A 7411-nucleotide genomic window follows, 5' to 3' on the forward strand; every position below is an offset into this window, starting at 1 on the left:
TTTATTCATGGCGTTCTCTTTAGGAGGTTGTTCATAGCACTCGGGTTCCCCCGCCCAATTCGGCGTATCTTTGTGGTCTATGGATCATCTCTCCAGAGCTTCATCCATGGGGTGAAGGGCCATTTTGTCTGCCCTACAATTACGCAAAAAGAGTGCAAGAAAAACTGTATAGTCTGCCAGATGGGCAGGGAACACTTGACTGCACTAAAAAATTTCCAGCAACGGTATCCCCAGCTTGCCCTTTTGCTGTGAACAGTGCCCAAAGTCCACAAGCATTTCCCCTGAACTCTCCACCTCCCCACTGCCAGACAGGTTTGGCTGGTTAGCAGAGGCACCGAGAAGGTGGGTGGAGTCAGCCCATGGAGTGGCGATTTGCTCGACCCTCATTCTCCATTCTGTGATATCTGTTCCAAAAATGAGCTGGATGCGAGAAAGGAACTGAAACTGATTTGCCCATGGTCCGTCCTTGTGAATGTTGACACAGGAGTGAAGCTCAGAATTGCTGTACCCGAGCCTGGCCCCGGGGCACCCTGGGCTGCCTCACTGCTTCACCAGGAATGCAGCTAGTCTGGAATGCAGTGTAGGTTACCCCCCCCACCCCCGCCCCCCATGCCTAACACGGAGCAGGACTTTAGAAAGGGGAAGGTCTTTTCCTAAACAGAGTGAAGACCTACATTCATAAAGCTATAAGGACTCTTTAAAAAAAAAAAAATCACACACTACAGATAAACAAAACATTTTCTCCCTACCCTTCCTCCCACCTCCATTTCAGGTTTCTGTATTGGGCAAACGCTGAGCTCAATTTGGAAAGCATCTTTTCAGATATTTATATATCTGCATTATTTACCTGTATATTATATATTTATATACATATGTGTGTGTACATATACACAAACACACAGATTTAGAGAGAGAGGGAGAGCAGATTTTGCACATCATATAGTGTGGATTGTTCCTCAAATTTTTTTTTTTAATTTAGCCATGTCTCTTGGAGATTTTTCTGTGTCTGTGTGTTCTAATTCTTTTTAACCACCGCGTACTCTTATGTAACTCAGATGCATCGCTGTTTATTTAACTGTCCCTCTTTTGATGATCATTTAGGTTGCTCTAAGTTTTTAATACATCAGTGAACAACCTTGTCCCTGCTTCTGTTTTGCCCATTTGCAAGTATTATTTCTGCGGGGTGGATACCAAAGTGTGAGACTGCTGAGTCAAAAGACAGATGCATCTAAAGTTGGAAGGACCACTGCCCAATTTGTTCTCCAAAAAAGCTTGACGAGTTTATATTCCCAGCAATGGTCTAAGAGAGCACGTCTTTCCCAGAATGCTTGTCAACACTGGATAGCAATCTTTTTGTTTATTGCTAGTCAAATGTGTGAAAAATGGTATCCCCTTGTTTTTATTTGCATTCCTCACCCCACCCCGAAACTGATGAAACTGAGCATTTTTTTCAGATGTTTGCCATGTATGTTTCCTCTTTTGTGAATTGCCTGTCATATATTTTGTCCATTTTTCTATTCTGTTCATCTTTTTCTTGAGGACATAGAAGAGCAAGTCCTTTGCTATATATGTTACAATGTGCTCACCCAGTCTACAACTGGAATTTTAATTTAATTTACAGATTCCTTTGTTGAACAAATTTAAAGTGTTAGTAAAGTAAAATTTATTTAGCTTTTCAATCCCCTTTTTTATGGCTTTTGCATTTTGCATTTTGTTTCAGGAGATCTTTCCTACCCCCAAGTTCGTAAACATGGTCTTCTATATATTTTCTTATAATGGTTTGATATTATTTTTGTTTTCCTACCTAAATCCATCTAGAATTTATTTTAATAAATCATGTGATGTAAAAAAGTAAATTTTTTCCTAATAGCCAACTGTTTCAACATCATTTATTGAAGAGTCCATTCTTTCCCTCATTATTTTGAAATATTACCCTTATAACATACTAAATTCTCTTATACTTGAGCTTGTCTCTGGGCTCTCTACTCTGTTCCACTGAGCTATTGATTAATTCTTGTTCTATTGGAAATACATTGAATTTATGAATAATTTGGGGACAATTGTTATCTTGACAACATTAAGTCCTCCTATTCAGGTCTTTGTCTAAGTTTTACATCTTTTCTTGTAGTTCTTTTTTTTAATAATAAGTTTCTTTTTTTAAAAGATTTTATTTATTTGACAGAGAGAGAGAGTATAAGCAGAGGGAGAGAGAGGGAGAAGCAGGTTCCCTGCTGAGCAAGGAGCCCGATGTGGGACTCGATCCCAGGACTCTGGGATCATGACCCTGGCCGAAGGCAGCCGCTTAACCGACTGAGCCACCCAGGCGTCCCTCTCTTTTTTTTTTTTTAAGATTTTATTTATTTATTTTTGAGATAGAGAGAGATTATAAGCAGGCAGAGGCAGGCAGAGGGAGAGGGAGAAACAGGCTCCCTGCTGATGTGGGGCTCAATCCCAGGACCCCGGGATCGTGACCTGAGCTGAAGGCAGATGCTTAACTGACTGAGCCACTCAGGCGCCCCTTCTTATTGTAGTTCTTGCACATACCTGCAAGATATGGTGGTATTGGTGACTACTTTCTAATTTTGTTGCTATTGTAAATGGAATCTGTTTTTTTCTTCCTATCACACTTTCGCTTTTTAAAATGATCAGTTTGTTGACTTTTTTTTTTTGCATTTGGCCCTGCATCATTAGTTTTTGAAAGTTTTTCAGTGATTTTTTTGGATTTTCTAGGTAGCTGCTCATGTTATCTGCAGATAGAAATAGCTATGCCTCTCTGGTTTTGTTTTGTCAGGAAGCTTTCAGGTAAGAGTAATAGAAACATAATTCAAACCAACTTGATCAAAAAAGGAAACTCATGGGCTCACTTAACTGATAAGAAGCCAACATGACTGGATCCAGGATATCAAACACTGTCATTAGATCTTGGTCTTGCTTTCTCCATCTCTCTAGGATACGTCTCTCTGTCTTGGCTCCATTTCTAGGCAGGATCTCCCTGTGTGGTGACAGAAAGTCTGCCAGAAGCTCCAGGTTTACATCCTAGTCTCTCAGCAATACCCAGAGGGAGCCTGCTTCCTTTTAAGTGTTGCTACCCACAAAAATTTAAAGATTGGTTCTAATTCATTGATTTGCTCACATGCTCATCTCTGAGCCAATCATCTTAGTTAGGGGGTTACAATATGCATATAGGCAGGGAGTGAGTCTGGTTCTCCAAGGAAAACTGGAGTGTTGTCATTAGGAAAAAATAAAACAGATGCCAGAGAGACGAGAAACAAAAGCTGTCCACTCCACCATATTTAAACCTCTTTCAATATTTTCAGTATTCCAATATATAAACCTCCAATTTCTTTTCTTTGTCTTATAATCTTCCCCTCCCTTTTTTGTCTGGAATGAACTCTTCTCACTGTTGTTGCTTCTATTTTGGGCGCATTTTCTTAGCTCTAATTTCTTCCCTCCCACCTTCCCTCCCTGCTTCCCTTCCTTCCTTCCTCTGTCCCTCGGAACTCAACCTTCCCTATTTAGTAGTTCTGTGGTTATTTCCATCTCGTTTCTGGGACTCTCAGGGCAGACCTTGGTCTTATTGTATAGTATTGTACATCCAGTCTCTTCTCCAGGATCGCATTCTGGCCATGAGACTGTGTCTGATTCTTCCACCCCCCTAGATATCTAGGTTTGTACAAGCCTGTAGCCCTAGGCAGCTGCTGACTCTTGATCCCAGCCCTTGATTTCAGATGGGTCTTCTGCCTCACATGGAGATGTTTAGCCTCCAATGCCCTGAATGAATCCATCTCCTGAATACCTCTGTTTGCTTTTGGCAGAATCCAGTCACTCACCATATTGTTTCTGTTCCCTTTCTGGGCTGCAGAGGTGTTTTTAAGTGTGAACATGCCCAACATTTCTCCCATTTTATATTCCATCTGTTATCACTATCATTTTGGACTGGAGTGGTCCTCCAAGCACCATTGTGGCTATAAGTCCACGCCCGTTTGTTCTCAGCTGTCTGTGGTTTAGCTTCCTCTCCTGCTTTTCTTTTGGAAACCACGCTCTCTCGAGGTCACCACTGTCATTTCCCAATCACCAAATTGAACAGGTTTTCTCTTTGGTCCTCATTTTCCTTCACCTCTTGGCAGCATCCAACAATGTGGACCGCTCTTCCTTTATCCCTCTCTCCCTTTGGCTGATACGATGCTCCACTGTCCTGGTTCACTCCCACTTCTGACTCTTCCTTTATTTACTTATTTTTTTTAACCTACCTTCACTTCCTTCTCTCATTTTGTAACTGTAGGTGTCCCACAAGGCCATGACCTTTGCACTCTGGTTTTACCCTCTCTTTTTTAATCATTCTCATGTCTTCGGTAATCTCTAAAATGATTCCCTATCTTCACCCTAGGATATTTTTCCGCCTGAGTTCTATAGCTATAAATTTGTTGCGGTACATCCGCTCGATGTCCTGCTATCCCATCAAATTTCCTTCCCTTTTTGGTTGAAGAGGCACAAACTTCCAGTTATGGAATAAATAAGTCACAGAGATGAAACGTACAGCATAGGGAATATAGTCAATAATATTATAATAGCATTGTACGGTGACAGATGGTGACTACACTCAACGTGGTGAGTACTGAGTATCGAATAGAATTGTGGAATCACTATGTTGTACACCTGAACCTAATATAACATTGTATGTTAATTACACTTCAATAAAAAGAATTCTAAAATTAGAAAGAAATTTCTTCCCCTTTTGAACCTTCCAGATTCCATCACAGATACTATCTTTCTCTTAGTTTCTAAGGCTCAAACTCAGATTCCCTCTTGATTTCTCCTACTTTCTCCAGAGCCAGTTAATTATACCTTCTATTGATCCTTCTTCCTTGAATTTTCTTTTTGCCATTGCCCTGTTCATGTGTCTGCTGTGATCCCTTATCATTCATCTTTTAGGCAATTTCAATGTTTTTCCAATGAAGCATTATAGTTAAATGTAGCAATGTTTTGATGAGTTTGTGTCAGAATGTATTATTCTAGACACCCTACACAAAAAAGACTTAACATAAATATTCATAGCTTTATTCCTTCTCCCACCCCAAAGGAGGAACAATCCTCTGTTGAATGGACAAAACATCAAGATTGATGTGTTGTGCTGATCTGAGTAATGGGTTCAGTCTAGAAAGGCTAAAAGGTTATATTAGAAAGAGCAAGACACGATCAAAAGAAAATTCATTCAAGCTGGGACTGGAAGGATGAGTAGGAAGTATTTAAGCAACCAGGGAAGAGAGGCTTGTATTCCACACAGTGGGGGGAAACAAGCAATACAGAAAGGTGAAACAACATGATACCTGTGTGTGTGTGTGTGTGTGTGTGTGCGTGCGCGCGCGTGCACACGGCAAGATCTACAAAGAGTCACTGTGAGGGAGGGACAGGGGAGATCCGAAGCTGGACAGGAAAGCTTTTTACCCCAAGTTAAGGACTATCACGTGGTGTCATGGAAGCATTAGAAGTAGGGATGAGGTCACCTGTGTGGCCAGGTTTCTAGTTTGGATGGCATCTTTCATCAAGCAGGACTCGAGAGAGGGGGGGAATGGGTATCTGGTGAGGGTTCTGATGAGACTGTGAATGCTGCTTGTGAAGGGCAGAACTGCTGAACGGGGAGTCTCTGTGGGGGAAAGAGTGCGGGGCAGCCGTCAGAAATGGGCCTCCTCGGATAGTCAGAATATGTTTGCCTGGTGGGGAGGCAGCACCAAGGTTTGGACCAAAGGAGCTGGCACCATGCTGGGAAGATGACTGTGTGGTTATGATATCTAAAAGGGGTTTCATAAATGAAAAAGAGAGCAAGAGTCAAGTTGACAGCTTAGCCCCTCATTTCACTGACCCCCCCCCCATTTGTGATACTCCTGTTGGCCCTTCAGGGCTCATCTGGAATGCTAGCTTCTGTCTGAAGCTTTTCCTCCAGCCACCCCTGGCAGTTATCTCTTTTTTTTTAGGACCTCTATAACTTGTGGTTTACAAGTATTTTATCGCTTTGTATTTCCCCTTATGGGTAAAATCTCTCAAGACTGGCCTACCTATCTTTGCCCTTCCTCCATTACCCAGACTCTGCTCTGTACGTTCTCTGTACTGAAGAAAGGAGAATTGAACTGAATCTTCACTTCCACAGAAAAGTACATCCTACAGGGTTTAATAAATATGAAACTTATATAATAAAATATTTCAAGGAATTTGAATATTTCAAAGCTCCATCCATCCAAAGCCCGAATAATTCATGTAAATATTTGAAGGTAAGAACAAAAACTTATCTAATAATTCAAGACACTTTTTTTTTCAGGCACAGAGAACATTTTATTTTCTTACTTTTGAAAGTGTTATAAGATTTTCCAGCACTAGAATTCATTTTCAAGTACGATGATGAAGAAATAACAAGACACTAAATTATACAGTTTCAAAATTTTCTTTTGCTTCTTAAGCCACTGAAAATTTCACAGTACAACACTTGTAGGCAGCTTCATTGTTACTTTCTTTGGTTTCTACTCCTTTGGGCAACAATGGCTCCATCTTTAGTCACAAACTTCCAGGGAAAGCACCGACTGCAAAGGGTCCCAAATTCAGCAGTCTGTGCCTACAATGATAGCAGATCAAGGGCTAGCAGATTGGCAGCTATCTGGTCACTTGCCAGATCTACTATTGCTATTTTGGTCTTGAAAATGTTCTCCCTTTCTTCGTCTACCTTAATTTCATATCCAGTTTTAAATAATGCAAGAACTTTGGGGAAGTCACAGGCAATGGAATTCCAAGTAAGCATTGGAAATCTTTTTTTTTTTTTTTTTCATTTCCTTCTTTAATGGATTAAGCTTGGGCATTATTTCTGGAACAGCTACATAAAAGTCTGATTGAATTTCATCATCCTAAATCTTCTGAATCTTATTAGTTCCTCCTCAAACAGCAGCTCCCTTTTCTTCTGCTATTTTAATCTCTGATGCATTCCCTGTAAATACAGCAATTTTGTTGATTTCTGAAATACATGAGTATGGAGAACTAAGAACACTGGCCAATGGCTCCCCATTTTTCTTCTTCCCCAGTGCCATGTCTGGTGTCAAATCAAGATAAACACTTTGCTTTGGATTGGTAAAGTCTGGAATTTGAAATGTGTTAAGTAAGCAATTAGCTGTCTTGGCTCATATAGTTGCCTTGGATATAAGCAGTTGTTGTTGTTGTTGTTTTTTAAATATTTTATTTATTTATTTGAGAGTGAGTGAGAAAGCGAGAGAGAGCATTAGCAGGGGGAGTGGCAGGCAGAAGGAGAGGGAGAAGAAAACTCCCCCCTGAGCAGAGAGCCAGACATGGGGCTCCATCTCGGGACCCTGGGATCATGACCTGAGCCAAAGGCAGACACTTAACTGACGGAGCCATCCAGGCGCCCCTGAAT

At 41.0% G+C, this 7411-nt stretch overlaps 1 pseudogene; it reads right to left on the minus strand.

Moving 5' to 3' along the window:
• Positions 1-6447: 6447 nt before the first annotated feature.
• LOC113938390 lies at positions 6448-7204 on the minus strand (annotated as a pseudogene).
• Between the last annotated feature and the right edge of the window lie 207 nt (positions 7205-7411).

This window comes from Zalophus californianus, chromosome 8 (assembly GCF_009762305.2).
Source record: "Zalophus californianus isolate mZalCal1 chromosome 8, mZalCal1.pri.v2, whole genome shotgun sequence".
Taxonomy (NCBI): Eukaryota; Metazoa; Chordata; class Mammalia; order Carnivora; family Otariidae; genus Zalophus; species Zalophus californianus.